General features: G+C 45.0%; 1 protein-coding gene across 2 annotated transcripts in view; it reads left to right on the forward strand.

Moving 5' to 3' along the window:
* Nucleotides 1-15,439, forward strand: part of LOC310844568 (uncharacterized protein) — a 63,661-nt gene that overhangs the window by 19,354 nt on the left and 28,868 nt on the right. The window lies entirely within an intron of this gene.

The raw sequence follows: 15,439 nt of genomic DNA on the forward strand, positions 1-15,439 counted from the left end.
TGCCTCCCACAAAAAAAGCACTCAGACAGGGAGCTTTAAAGCACAGATCTGTACCTAGAAATGTGAAGCAAGGCTAAGTGTGCATGAGTTGTTAGAGTAGCTTTACTATCTGCCTCGGCCCCCTTCGTGCAATATGGGATTGATAGGGACCTGCTTTGTAGGAGTGTTGTAATGATTACAGCAAGGTAATCATACACTTGAAGCCTTTTGAACACCTGAAGGTGCTCTCTACATGCTAAGTAACACAGCTGGAAGAAGTTTTGCTGCTCTTTGGTCCACCAAGTCTGGATCTCATGCCAGGTTCCTGAGGCAGACAAGACACGGTGTGAGAGTGTATATTGGGCAAGAGGCCTAGCAACTTTCTTCATGCTTCCTTCCAGAAGCATTTTCATGCAAACGAGAGGCCTTGAGCATTGATTGGCTGTCTGAATTAGCAGCTACCAAAGACCACTCCATAAACAGGATGGCTTTGGAGGAGCTTTGGAGGAGCAGCTCAGGTCACCAGAAAGTGTAACTGGTGCTGGATCTCTTGAGGCTTCCTAGCAATGGTGCTGCAGCTTGTGGGGTCTGTATCCCTTCAGTTGGTAATATGTACTGCAGGCATAAGGACTGAGGTCCAGCGCCGAGGTCCTTCTGGTGGTTCCCTTGCTGCGAGAAGCCAAGTTACAGGGAACCAGGCAGAGGGCCTTCTCGGTAGTGGCACCCGCCCTGTGGAATGCCCTCCCAGCAGATGTCAAGGAAATAAACAACGATCTGACTTTTAGAAGACATCTGAAGGCAGCCCTGTTTAGGGAAGCTTTTAATGTTTAATTTTTTGTTGGTGTTGTTTAGTCGTTTAGTTGTGTCCGACTCTTCGTGACTCCATGGACCAGAGCACGCCAGGCACTCCTGTCTTCCACTGCCTCCTGCAGTTTGGTCAAACTCATGCTGGTAGCTTCGAGAACACTGTCCAACCATCTGGTCCTCTGTCGTCCCCTTCTCCTTGTGCCCTCCATCTTTCCCAACATCAGGGTCTTTTCCAGGGAGTCTTCTCTTCTCATGAGGTGGCCAAAGTATTGAAGCCTCAGCTTCAGGATCTGTCCTTCCAGTGAGCACTCAGGGCTGATTTCCTTCAGAATGGAGAGGTTTGATCTTCTTGCAGTCCATGGGACTCTCAAGAGTCTCCTCCAGCACCATAATTCAAAAGCATCAATTCTTCGGCGATCAGCCTTCTTGATGGTCCAGCTCTCACTTCCATACATCACTACTGGAAAAACCATAGCTTTAACTATACGGATCCCTTCATGGATCACTGCCTTGCTGTGGTGAAGGGGCTTGAATAACTCAGAGAAGCTATGAACTATGCCATGCAGGCCCCTGATAGGGATTGATATTACCTGGTGTCCAAACAACTCATTTATCCCTTGCAGCTCTTCACTTCACTCATTGGATAAAAACGCTGGTGGATTGCGATCTCTCATTTCCATAGACACTGTGTCTCTGTCTCTCCTCCTTTCCTTTCTTCCAGGGCGCAGGATGATACGCCTCTTTTCCATTTCTCCCCCTCAAATCATAATGGCACATATTTTGCTAGTGATCTTTATCCGTTTCAGCAGATTCCAACTGCAGCCATGACATGTAAAGAACATGTTTATTGCTGAATTACACACACAAAAGGATTGTCCACGATTGTCCACAAGGCTCCTGATCTATTGAGATTTCACAAACACCGTTTATCACTACTGGATGACTAGCAGCTGAATGTGTGAAATGCAAAACACAGCATTTGAGGTGACGTGAGGTGATTTGTGACGGCTGAGTCACAAATGCCTAGCCACAGTAATTCATGTGTCGCTTACTGAAAGAATGGATTACTGCAATGTGCTTGATGTGGGGCTTCCCATGTGCTTAATCAGGCGGCTTCAGTTAGTGAAGAATGCTGCAGCACCATTGCTGACAGGAGTGAGGCCCTGTCACATATAACACCTGTGCTCAGCATTGGTTGCTGATTTGCTGCCCAGACAATTTCAAGGTGTTATTACAGTGGTACCTTGGGATGTGAACAGGATCCGTTCCAGAGCCCTGTTCTCCAATGCATGATTTTTATTAGTTTGCATAATTCAAAATACAAAAATAAGATATACAGATTCGATTGTTACTTTCACAGATTTTTAAATGTGACTTCCTTCAACCTTTCCACAAATCATCCATACTAATCTTTTTTGGAATTTCGCAGTTCTTAGTTTGTAATGCCATTATTCATCCTAATTCTCCCGTTTCTCTTTAGACAGTACCCTTTACTTTTTACAGAGCTCCTTTGAAACCCACTAGTGTTATCTGTCCATCACTTAGATTTTCCAGATAGTTCGTGAAATTTTCCCAATCTTTGGTGAACCTCTGATCCTTTAAAAATCTGATTTCCCCTGTCATCCTATCCATCTCCGCATATTCTAATAGTTTTGATCTCCATTCCTCGATTGTCGGTAGACCCTCTGATTTCCAGTTTTTAGCTAATAAGACTCTTGCTGCCGTTGTTGCGTACTGAAACAGCTTGTAATCTTCCCTCTTTATCTCCCTTCCTACCAATCCCAACAAGAAGGCCTCTGGTTTTTTAACAAAGGCATATCTTAGAATTTTCTTCATTTCGTTATATATACTCTCCCAAAACCCCTTAACCTTCTGGCATTCCCACCACATATGGTAGAAGGTCCCCTCCCTTTTCTTGCACTTCCAGCACTTGTTACAAGATCCATACATCCTAGCTAATTTTACAGGGGTCATATACCAACGGTAGAACATTTTCATTAAGTTTTCCTTCAATGTCACGCAAGCCGTGAACTTGAGATGATGTTTCCAAAGTTTTTCCCATTCTTCAAAGTAGATGTTACGGCCTAAATCTCTTGCCCAGTATGTCATTACTGACTTAACTTCCTCGTCAATTAAATTCCAATCCAGTAACTGGTTGTACATTTTGGACAAAGTTTTTATATTGTTATTCAGTATCTCGTTTTGGAATTTGGAATTTTTATCGGCATATCCTTTATCTTTAGTATCTTTCCTGAACATATCATTAGTCTGGAAGTAATGCAGCCAGTCGTAAACTTGGTCCTTGACCAGTTCGTACGGCTTCATTTTCCACTTTCCTTCTTCTTTAATTAACAGTTGTTCATAGGTAGCCCAGTTAGTCCTCATATTAATCTTTTTGGCACTCATGACTTCTAGTGGCGACAGCCAATGGGGAGTTTTGGGTTCTAGCATGTCTTTATACCTCTCCCATACCTCAATCAATGGACCCCTAAAGATGTGGTTTCCAAAGTCTTTATGCACTTTCCTCCGCCCGTGCCATAAATAGGCATGCCACCCAAATCGGTTGTTATGTCCCTCTAAGTCTAGCACTTCCTTGTCTTGCAGTTTTATCCAAGTTTTTACCCAGCATAGGCATGACGCCTCATAATATAACTTCAAGTCTGGCAGGGCAAAACCTCCCCTTTCCTTCACATCAGTCAGCAATTTAAATTTTATTCTTGGTTTCTTGCCCTGCCAGATAAATTTGGAAATCTTCCTATGCCAGTCTTTAAATATCCTTGTACCTTTAACCACAGGGATATTCGTTCCAGAGCCCTGTTCTCATCCAGAAGCAAACGTAACTAGCGACGGCACTTCTGCACATGCGCGCATCGCTTTTCGCCACTTCTGCGCATGCGCGTGACATCATTTTGAGCGTCTGTGCATGCGTGAGCGGCGAAACCCAGGAGTAACACGCTCCGTTACTTCTGGGTTGCCGCGGAGCGCAACTCGAATGCGCTCAATATGAAGCATATTCAACCCAAGGTATGACTGTATTAGCATATGTAATCATAACAACTTGGGACACTTTTACCTACGACATCACATTGTCCCACATGTGCCCACTTGACCTCTTTGATTGATACTCCTACAAGTGCAACATAAATAGCTGTTCTGCAATTGTAAAAACTTTGGAACTCCCTGCTTATTGAGAAGGCACCTTCCTTCTGCTTATTTTTGGTGCCTGCCATAAACTTTCTTCCTTAAAGAAGCCTACCCAGATGCGTAGAAAGTTGGGGTAATATTAATGTATTAGTATTTTCACTTTTGTATGTTTTAAAGTAGGGTTGTAATTTTTTTCTTGCTTTTCTTTATCTTGAAAGGATTTTTAAAATAAATTAAAAAATCAAGCCATGTATAATTTTTATGAAATAAAGAAAGGGAATGTATTCACTTGATGCTACAGATAATCATCAAGTGTGTGAACCAGCCTGTTGCCAGGGGAGAAAGAAAACTCAAGTCAAGTTTGGCCAAATCTGTGTCAGGAAATGGACAAAGTTGGGCCAAAGTCACGTTTTGGTATGTCATTTTGATTCAAAATGGCAGCCAGCATCCCAATGTTGACAGAGTGCTGTGCCTGCCTTGGAAACCCTCGGAAAGTGGTGCATACTCCTTCATTAGAACTTTTTAAAGCAGTTTGATGGCCATCTGTCATGGATACTTAAGTTGCATGGCTGGGAGTTGACCTAGATCAGGCATAGGCAAGCTCGGCCCTCCAGATGTTTTGGGACTACAACTCCCATCATCCCTAGCTAACAGGACCAGTGGTCAGGGGGATGATGGGAATTGTAGTCTCAAAACAACTGGAGGGCTGAGTTTGCCTATGCCTGACCTAGATGACCCTCTGGGTCCCAACTCTACAATTCTACGATTCTATGAATACAGCCTAGGGATTCTTCTATGAAGCTTCCATGTCATTGTTGCCACCATGGCCAGAGTTGGCAGAATTGCTGCCAGTTACATCGTCACCAGTGGCCAGACTTACTCTTGTCGCCCAGTCAGGCTGAAAGGCCAGTGGTCCAGCTGCCAGGAGATTGTTTCAGGAGGCAGGAAGCAATAGCAGCAGCAAGCTGACAGGACCATTGGTGGGAGAGGAGAGGGGTCCTCACCCTGGCCCACTGATGGACAGCAGGCAATAGTGCTTCTGTCAAGAGCACAGTGGAGCAGATGGCACACTCTCCAGTGCCATCAGGAGATACCCCAATGGTCTTGTGATGACACACACACACCCGCGACTAAGCCCTACACTGGTCCTCTTCTGAGCCTCCAGACTGAGAGTAGCCACCAGCCTGATTCTCCACACAAGCGACAGAGCATGATGTGGGTCTCCTGCAAGGTGGGAATGGATCCCACCATTGATATCTGCCATCACTGCAAGCAGACTTTTAATGGGGGGAAGTAGCAGGGCATTACACCACCAACAATTTGCTCCAGCACTTGAAGAGGCTTCACTGGTCAATCTCACTCAGGCCAGAGGGCAGCCATGTCCCAGCTATCAGGCAGCAAGGGCAAAAACAGTGGAAATGCAGCAGATTCCCCCCCCCCCCAGCTAGCTCTCAGTTTCCCCTTCCCAAGAGGCTAAAGTGGCCAACCATGGAGTTCGGGAAGCATGAGGTCTAGCGGTGGGCAGGGGACACACCGCTGAGCCTACCTGTCTGAAAACTTGCAGGATTAATTCCCCCTTGAGGAGCTACAGTTTCCCCAAATGTTATGTACCAATTGCAAAAACCAGCAGTTCATTGTTGTCTTGATTTTCCCAATGAAAGTCAATGGGAGGACTGAATATTTGGATTTCCAAATGTTGCTCCTATGCGGGGTCTGAGGCAGGGATCCTTCGAAGCAAGGTGGGGCCCGACCCAGAGCTCTGACCATGAGGCTGTTATTCTTATTCATTGCATTTATAACTTGCCCTTCCCAAAGGATCCTGGGCCGGCAAGGCTGGGCCGCCTCACACATCCCCCGTTGACATTGTAAGCATACATATTAGGAAGGAAGTGAATCCTACTGAACTCTGTAAACATTGCTAGGATTGGACTGTAAATTTTCTTTTGGCAGTGCAAGGGAAGGCTTAGATATTCTGTACAATTACTGCGATTGTGCATGTGAAGTGTTTTGAATGCTCTAAAATGTTGCACAAATGCACAAAGTATTATTCTGCACAATGTACAGTGGTACCTCGGGTTACATATGCTTCAGGTTACATACGCTTCAGGTTACAGACTCTGCTAAACCAGAAATAGTGCTTCAGGTTAAGAACTTTGCTTCAGGATGAGAACAGAAATTGTGGTCTGGCGGTGTGGCAGCAGCAGGAGGCTCCATTAGCTAAAGTGGTGCTTCAGGTTAAGAACAGTTTCAGGTTAAGTATGGACCTCCGGAACGAATTAAGTACTTAACCTGAGGTACCACTGTATATCCTCTTTATTCCCTATTAAGCCCTTCATCTTCCTAGGCAACACAGTGCAAGTGGAATGGATGGCAGCTGAGCTGTACTAAGTTTGGTTTTAAAGGGACCCCTGACCATTAGGTCCAGTCGTGACCGACTCTGGGGTTGCGGCGCTCATCTCGCTCTATGGGCCGAGGGAGCTGGCGTTTGTCCGCAGACAGCTTCTGGGTCATGTGGCCAGCATGACTAAGCCACTTCTGGCGAACCAGAGCAGTGCACGGAAACACCGTTTACCTTCCCCCCAGAGCGGTACCTATTTATCTACTTGCACTTTGACGTGCTTTCGAACTGCTAGGTTGGTAGGAGCGAGGACCGAGCAACTGGAGCTCACCCCGTCACAGGGATTTGAACTGCCGACCTTCTGATTGGCAAGTCCTAGGCTCTGTGGTTTAACCCACAGCACCACCTGTGTCCCTTTAAGTTTGGTTTTACTCAGTGCTATTTTTCTAGAAAAAGAGGTGCACCGAACTCACCTTGAACACCTCCCTTGTTCTCTTATAATGGCAATGGTGCCCACCTGAGAGATGCCGGAACTGAGTTCTGGGCAGTTCTGGCTGGAAAAAAAGCCCTGGTTTTACTGGCCTTTTGGCTGCCAGGTTCATTTTTAGTTCATGACCTGTTCACCATATTTTACTTGCATGAGTGTGAGACTTCTGAACAGGTTAAAATGTTGTCCGATTCAGAAATGAAGCTACACGGCAACCAGCCTGATTTGAAAACATTTGAATGCAGGTTAAAAGGTAAAGTAAAGGTAAAGGTACCCCTGCCCGTACGGGGCAGTCTTGCCAGACTCTGGGGTTGTGCGCCCATCTCACTCAAGAGGCCAGGGGCCAGCGCTGTCCGAAGACACTTCCGGGTCACGTGGCCAGCGTGACAAAGCTGCATCTGGCGAGCCAGAGCCGCACACGGAAACGCCGTTTACCTTCCTGCTGGTAAGCGGTCCCTATTTATCTACTTGCACCCGGAGGTGCTTTCGAACTGCTAGGTTGGCAGGCGCTGGGACCGAGCAGCAGGAGCGCACCCCGCCGCAGGGATTCGAACCGCCGACCTTTCGATCGGCAAGTCCTAGGCACTGAGGCTTTAACCCACAGCGCCACCTGCGTCCCTTGAATGCAGGTTACCTTTCTCCAAAAAACCCACAAGGGCAATTGCAAGGGTGGAGCTTAGGTAGCGGTGTGGAATGTGAAGTAACAAATACAACATGTGAAACCACACCCTTTGCTTAATGAACTCCAAGGACAGGGTTTGGCTTAAACCGAAAGAAGAGTTGAGGGAGGGAGAGAGGGAGGGAGAGAAATGAAGGAGCTAGTGAGGTTTCACGGCTCCTTCCTGGCAAACGACTACGTCCTCTGCTTCCATCATCTCTCCTTGAAGAACAAACAGCTAGAACCATCTTCAGAGTTTCAGGTTTTAACTGGTTCTGCTCTCATTCACCCATATTCAAGGAGGGCGAGACCTTAGCAACGTGTACACAGCTACACACTCACATTCACACAAATAGCATTTGAGCTTTTATAGCAAAACTGCTCTATACCTCCTACCTCAGATCGCGTGTGTCTGTGTCAGGGAGGGGTGAGAATTCATGGTAGAATACTGACTCGTTGGGATGCGGGTGGCGTTGTGGTTTAAACCACAGAGCCTAGGACATGCTGATCAGAAGGTCGCGGTTTGAATCCCTGCGATGGGGTGAGCTCCCGTAGCTCGGTCCCTGTTCCTGCCAACCTTAGCAGTTCAAAAGCACGTCAAAGTGCAAGTAGATAAATAGGTACCACTCCGGCAGGAAGGTAAATGGCGTTTCTGTGCGCTGCTCTGATTTTGCCAAAAGCGGCTTAGTCATGCTGGCCACATGACCTGGAAGCTGTACGCCGGCTCCCTTGGCCAGTAAAGCGAGATGAGCACTGCAACCCAGAGTCGGTCACGACTGGACCTAATGGTCAGGGGTCCCTTTACCTTTACTGACTCGTTAAGAAGAATTTCTTGCAATTGAAAAGCAAGCGTCCTGGGATGACTCCTAGGCCAGAATCCTTCTTCCTGTAATTCTAGTGTCGGATGTGTATGCACACGAACTCCCCTTCTTGGTACTAAGATTATTCTGTTTTCCTGACATTACCCTAACTGTTAATTTGTGCAGTACATTGTTAAGAGTTTGAGAGGGTAGGCTCTATTCCTGAGCCCCCTTTCTAATTCCCGGATCCAACACAGATTCAATTGCTGGAATAGCCAGGCAGTGATACCAAGCGCTGAAAATCCTCCAACATCCTGCTGAAATCCTGTAACTTTTCATACCATGAATGTTCGGAGTTGTATTTGGTTGTGCTATAGTCTCCCTGGACAGCTGTGATGTGGTGGCATTAGGAACCCATGACAGAATAACTAAGACTGTGTCCACACTAAGACATTCAACTCCAGTGTGCATGAGTCCTAATAAAGAAGAATAAACCCACCACTAACACACGTGGTAGAATGCACCCACAATAAACACCATTCCAAGAGCTTGTCATTCCGTTTCAATTTGCTGCCCACTCTTCCTCTTTCCCTGTGAGAAAGAGGAGGCGCACAGCAAGCCGGAAAAGACCACTTTCACAGGGTGCCCGAGAAAGGAGGTGGTGATGCCATTTCTTCCTTTCGAGGAAGTCTAGGGTGAAGTGAAAGCATTCTTTCACTTGCCCTTCTCTGTGACATGCATGGGACAGAAGAGGACTATGGTCTCAGTCCTCTAGCTTTGCACAAGGCTCCACAAGAGGAGTGCAATGAGAGAGACGGAGATGATGGAGCAGGGATATAGCCACACGCAGAAATCCCAACCCCAGTCACTGGGGAACCGGTGGGCTAAGCCAGACTCAGCTGTTTCTCCTTTTCTGGAACTTTTACATATTCTAGGTATCCTTGGGGAAAAACTTCAAGGCTCATGTGACAGGAGAAGGGGCCAAGAGGTTTATTCTGAGTCCATGACTTGAAATTGCATAGTAGTGCCTGTAAGTCTAAAATTTCTTCCTGTTTCCACAATGCCTAGCAAATGGAAGGTAATTTATGGAAACAGCTCCATTAAAAAAAAAAAAAAGGTCATTCCATGGGGCAGAATATTGTGCTACTGGTGCTGGACTGGGGCTTGTGAGGGTGTCGTGTACAATAACTGAAAAAGGAATTCATAAATGCCCACCTAATGTTAAATCAAAAGTACAAGCAAAGAGGGAAGTACATAATCAAAGTTACAAAACATAGGAGCAAGCTGGAGGTTGTCTTTTCCAAACAGAGAGAAGATACAGTAATATTTTAAAAATTAAAGTCAAATTTCACAATTTGGTGGGTGAAGAGAGTTTTGTATATCTGAATTTGACATATAAGAAATTAAACAGCATAAAAATGTTGGGTTATGTTCCTTCCTGCTTGTACCTTTAATTTTACATTAATAAAAGTATTTAATGAAAAATAAACACTCATTTATGAATCGCCTATAAAAATCCTCAGAAAATTCATCTTGGTAAGTTTTATAGGCTAGAGGTTTTGTTTACAAGTTTGTAAAGCACCTCTGGTTTTTGTTAATTAAGCAGCAAAGAAGCTGTTGTTTGTAATGACCGCTCCCTACCTCAAATGCGGGGCGCTTTTTGCGTGGTTGCGCGCAGCCCCCTGGCCCTACACAATTCCCAAGCAAGTCAGCCTGGCTTCACCTCCTCAAGCTGGATACCTGGAGGTTCCCACCTAACCCCAGACAGTTAGCCAATCCCAGCTGGGGAGGTGTTGCCAGGAGAGTTGACCAGGTAGGGTTAGGACCACCCTGCACACACAAGAGAGGGTAGAACTTACCTGGGAGTCCTCATTCAGCTCCAGAGCTTCTCCCACCCTACCCACCCTCAGTTTACACCTTCCTTTTGCAGGTTAATCTCTTCTTTACAGATATGCGGGCGCTACTGTGGTCATTGATGGTTGCTATTGAGGGACCGGGAAAGAATTTCCCTGCATTGGCAGGTTTTGCCTTCCCCGTAGCAAACATGTCACAACTTTGGCGTTTTCAGGCCTTGGATGGAATCCTTTAGTCTATCTTCCCTAAATGGGGATGGGTGGGGGGTGAAGCGGTGACCCATGCCCCCCCCCCCTGTGGTGGTGATCCCAGGGTTTCCCATTAAAGGAATTGTGTGGAAGGGAGTCACTGGCCATATGCCGTTAGGTTGTCAGTGCTCTCCCCTGCGTTGCAGCAAAATGTGGGATGGGCTCTCTTCTTGAACAGACGTTTTCCAGAGCCAACCCAATCCCCACACAGTTTGGATAACCCTGATGTCCCCCAGATCCCCGGACGGGGTCTGGGAGGGATAAATGCCCAACGCCTGAGCCAAGGTCTCCCTACATCTGAAAGTTTGACAAAGTTGTGGCCAATTTTAATGCCATAACACGTTGTCATGAGTCATTATTCCTCCAGGGGGTCGCCTGGGGTCGGGGGGGGGGGTCTCCGCCTGGCCACACAAAACGAACTCTGCCTTAAACTAACAGTTCAGCTTTGTAAAGCTCTTTCACTCCAACAGAATTTCCAGTCACAGTGAAGCATTTTTATAATGCCTCGGATGAAGCTGAGCACACAAGCAAACAGAAAGGAAGAGTAGAAAAATCTCAGAGTGGTGGTGGGGGGTTGGATTCAGCCTTGTACTCCCCCTTCCAGGGAAAATAAGCCTGGGCTCTGCCATCAGCCCCATTTATCTCCCCTCTTGAACCACATCACCATGCCCGTACAGCTGCCTGTGTTGCAAGAGGTTGCGGGAGTAATCCTTGCAGGGTCATTCTCACGCATCATCTTCCTCCAGCTGATAAACCTCATTTTTCCCCTTCTTTTTTTTTTTTTATAATATTAGGGGGAGAAGAAAACAGAAAGAAAAAAGAAAGGGGGGGTGGGGAGAGGGAGGATGGGTGAATTGCAGTTGACAGGAAAGCGAGGGAGCCAGCCACAGCTTAAAGGAAAAAGTGTGAGCTATAACATTGTAATTTCCCATTGGTTCCCTATTGTCTTTTATTGTGTTCTAAAGGGTGTGCAAAATTAATGGAGAGTATTTTTTAAAGAAATGAAATAAACAGAAACATTGAATGTAGAATTTCCTAAGGCTTTAGAACCGCTCCCGTTTTCATACTACCAGTGAGACTTTAACACCTTTAATGGGTGTTAGTAAAGTGCAGCTCCCAACCCTTAGGACATGGGTAGGCAAACTAAGGCCCGGGGGCCGGATCTGGCCCAATCGCCTTCTCAATCCGGCCCGCGGATGGTCCGTGAATCAGTGTGCTTTTACATGAGTAGAATGTGTCCTTTTATTTATTTATTTTTTATATAAATATTTATTAAGATTTTTTGTGGGGAAAAAAAACATAAGTAATAAACAACATTGCTTATATCATAACAAAATTTCATAACTTGTTTAGACTTCCTCACGTCTCCTGCTCCCACTTACATTGTTAAAAAGTTTTTTCAAGCAAATTATCATCTTGTTTGCAATCTTATATCCACTCATTTAAATATAATCTAATAGTTCTCCCAAAGGGTTTGTCTTTTCCTTAATCTCACTTATCATCAAATTCCAATCTAATTTAGTGGTGGCCAATTATTTATGATCAAGCATCCTTCTTAACATTCAATCAAGTTACAATATTTTTGTAAATAAATTTTAAATTTCTTCCAATCTTCTTCAATCCTTTCTTCTCCCAGGTCTCGGATTCTGCCAGTCATCTCTGCCAGTTGCATATAGTCTATCAGCTGCATCTGCCATTCTTCCAGTGTGGGTAGATCTTGAGTCTTCCAATTCTTGGCAATGAGTATCCTTGCTGCTGTTGTTGCGTACATAAAAAATGTTCGGTCCTTCTTTAACACCTTCTGGCCGACAATACCCAGGAGGAAGGCCTCTGGTTTCTTAGTGAAGGTATACTTAAATACCTTTTTCAACTCATTATATATCATTTCCCAGAAGGCCTTCACTTTAGGGCAAGTCCACCAGAGGTGAAAGAATGTTCCTTCATTTTCTTTACATTTCCAACATTTATTATCAGACGAATGGTATATTTTGGCAAGTTTAACTGGGGTCATGTACCATCTGTATATCATTTTCATTACATTTTCCTTCAAAGCATTACATGCAGTGAAGTTCAGCCCAGTGGTCCACAACCTTTCCCAGTCCTCAAACATAATGTTATGCCCGATATCCTGTGCCCACTGAATGTGTCCTTTTATTTAAAATGCATCTCTGGGTTATTTGTGGGGCCTGCCTGGTGTTTTTACATGAGTAGAATGTGTGCTTTTATTTAAAATGCATCTCTGGGTTATTTGTGGGGCATAGGAATCCGTTCATTATTATTTTTTCAAAATATAATCTGCCCCCCCCCCCCACAAAGTCTGAGGGACAGTGGACTTTGTAAAAGTTTGCTGACCTCTGCCTTAGGAGGTCATACTGACTGGCATCTATGCTGCTTTGATTTAATCTCAGCTATGACCTAATACTCCAGTATTAAATCAAAGGCTTACACTTCCTTTCTGCAGAACTCTAGCTTGACTCAGCAGCAGCGGCAACAACTTCACCCAGAGCAAAACTGGGTTTGCCAGTGCAAAAAATGGTTACGTTTACTATCCGTTTTCTATGAAAACAATGATCCCAGTGGGCCATTGTGAGGCAATATTGGGCCAGTGTTTTGGTCTTGATGGAGTATTAATATCTGGTGATATTTATTTGTTTTACTCCATTTATGAATCATTTCCCATAAAGTATCTCAAACTGATGTCAGAGTTTTCCTGTTGTGTGTTTCCGTGGGATCTGCTAGACAATTCTCCTTAAATCTTCTGAATGGTTAGGAAATATCTGAAAGGAGGGGGGCATGCCTTTGTCCCCCAACCCACCTTGCCATAAGGATGACATAATCTGTGTGAAATGAACCATGCACTACAGTTTTTGAATGAGAGAGGGCTTATCTGGTCCTGCTAGGTTTTATCTGAATTGACGTTTGCTGTGATTTAGCACCAAAGAATGGGTTTTCTCTGTGAAAGGAGTAGGTCAAGAGGCAAAACCCAAGCTTTCTAGGCATGCGGAAGTGTGGATGTGCCCACAGAGAGCTAAGTTTGCATTTTGTAAGCTAACAACGTTTTGAGTTGCTGGTTGCTTCTGCCTAGAGATCTGATGTGAAGCAGTAGACCTTGGTGTCTTGGAGTGCTTAAACTCTACTTCCACCTATGCTCAACCTCTTTATTTGTAGACAAACGTTACTAAGCATCATAAACCTCAACTGACCTCTTTCTGAAGGAAACCAAACATGGCGAAGCACTGTGCTTCCTGGAACCTGTCACTGCTTGGGAGAGTCACATAGCAGTATATTCAACAGAGAAGCTAAGGCAAACTTGGACATTTTACAAGTTTTGCCTCCTCGTGTGTCTGTCGGTTTTTTCAAATGAAGTTGGTTTTGCATGAGGAATGTGGATCTGGCCTCCATTTCTGGAGTAGTGCTGAATTCCTGAGAATCAGTAATTAGTGTCACAGTTCTCTCCTTTCCTTAGGAATGCCTCTTGGGGGTTTTCAATGTCTGGTCATTTCCTAAAATCATAGGAAGCCACTGGAAGCCAGTAACCAGGACCTGGTTTCCAGCAACTGGCATCTGACAGATGTAGCCTTCTTCTCCATTAGTTTGTCTAGTCGTCTTTTAGAGTCATCCACGTTGTGGCTGTTTCTTGTTACCTTGTTGTTGGTGTTGTTATAGGTAAAGGTAAAGGGACTCCTGACCATTAGGTCCAGTCATGACCGACTCTGGGGTTGCAGCATTCATCTCACTTTATTGGCCGAGGGAGCCGGCGTTTGTCCGCAGACAGCTTCTGGGTCATGTAGCCAGCATGACTAAGCCACTTCTGGCGAACCAAAGCAGCGCACGGAAACGTCGTTACCTTCCCGCCAGAGCGGTACCTATTTATCTGCTTACACTTTGACGTGCTTTTGAACTGCTAGGTGGGCAGGAGCTGGGACCGAGCAATGGGAGCTCACCCCGTCTCGGGGATTCAAACCGCCAACCTTCTGATCAGCAAGTCCTAGGCTCTGTGGTTTAACCCACAGCGCCACCTGCGTCCCATAAGAGACCCATAAATTTTATTCTTTGTTGAGAAAGAGCATGTCTTTGCAAAATTTTCACCATCAAAAACTTCTGATGGAATTGTGCCCTAACGCTGAAAATTTAGGCTTTCTAAACCTAGTTTTTCCACCAAAAAAGCTACATTTCTACATTTTTTAAGACATTTATAAAATCTTTTGTGTGCTGGTGTATTTTTCCCCTGAAATACTCATCATGTTATTGATCTCTGTGTAAAATTTCAAAGAGATCTGATTATTGGTTATGGGGGGGGGGGATAAAATGCACACAAGGCCGAGGATCTCAAGAGGGACAGAAACACAGATTTCACAAAACTTTGAAGTGCTATAAAATTAAAACTGTTTGAGATAAGGGGGGGGATTAAGGAGGTTTCTTTCAACCATAAGGGAAGGATGTACACCAAGTTTCATCAAAATCCGAGACGGTGGGTGGTGAAACCCTTGTTTTTTGCGTTGATTTGATGTGGAATGACCCTTCTGAATAATGCAGGTTGTGTGAATTTACATAATTTATCTGGTTTGGGGGAAGGACAAAGAGTTATGCAAATTTCGTGGAAGCACCACCCCAACTACTAGAAACTGAAATTCAGCCATCCTTCTGGCTTCTGAGATTTCAATAAATGCTCATGTATGTTTTTAAAAAAATTCAAACAAGAAACCTGAGACTGCAGAGCAAGAACCTGATCCTGAAAGAGTTCCATGTTTCTTTCATCCTTATTGCTTTTGGGCCAAAGCATGCTGACTGGAGAAAAGATGTGCAAAGACAGACCTTCCTCTCCGACTCAAGATTGTCATTGAAGGGGTTGACATAGGCGATCTCCTTAGCATCTCTGTATCTTTCCTTCCATGGGTGTAAAACGAAGTTAGAATCATTATTCCCAATGCGTTTTTTTAAAGTTTGGAATGATGATTCTAAGCTGGGAAGTTACCAGAGAGAAAGGAGCTCACCCTTCTTCTGTTCAGACTTGCAGCTTGTTTTGGCTGGGGAGAAAAATATGTCAAGGAAAGAATCATTGAACTCTGCATAATAGGTAGTTTGAGCCTCAGGTAGTCGGAGTCCACATTCTTTGCTCTCTTT

Source organism: Podarcis gaigeae, assembly GCF_964106915.1.
Source record: "Podarcis gaigeae genome assembly, chromosome: 5".
NCBI classification, from domain to species: Eukaryota; Metazoa; Chordata; class Lepidosauria; order Squamata; family Lacertidae; genus Podarcis; species Podarcis gaigeae.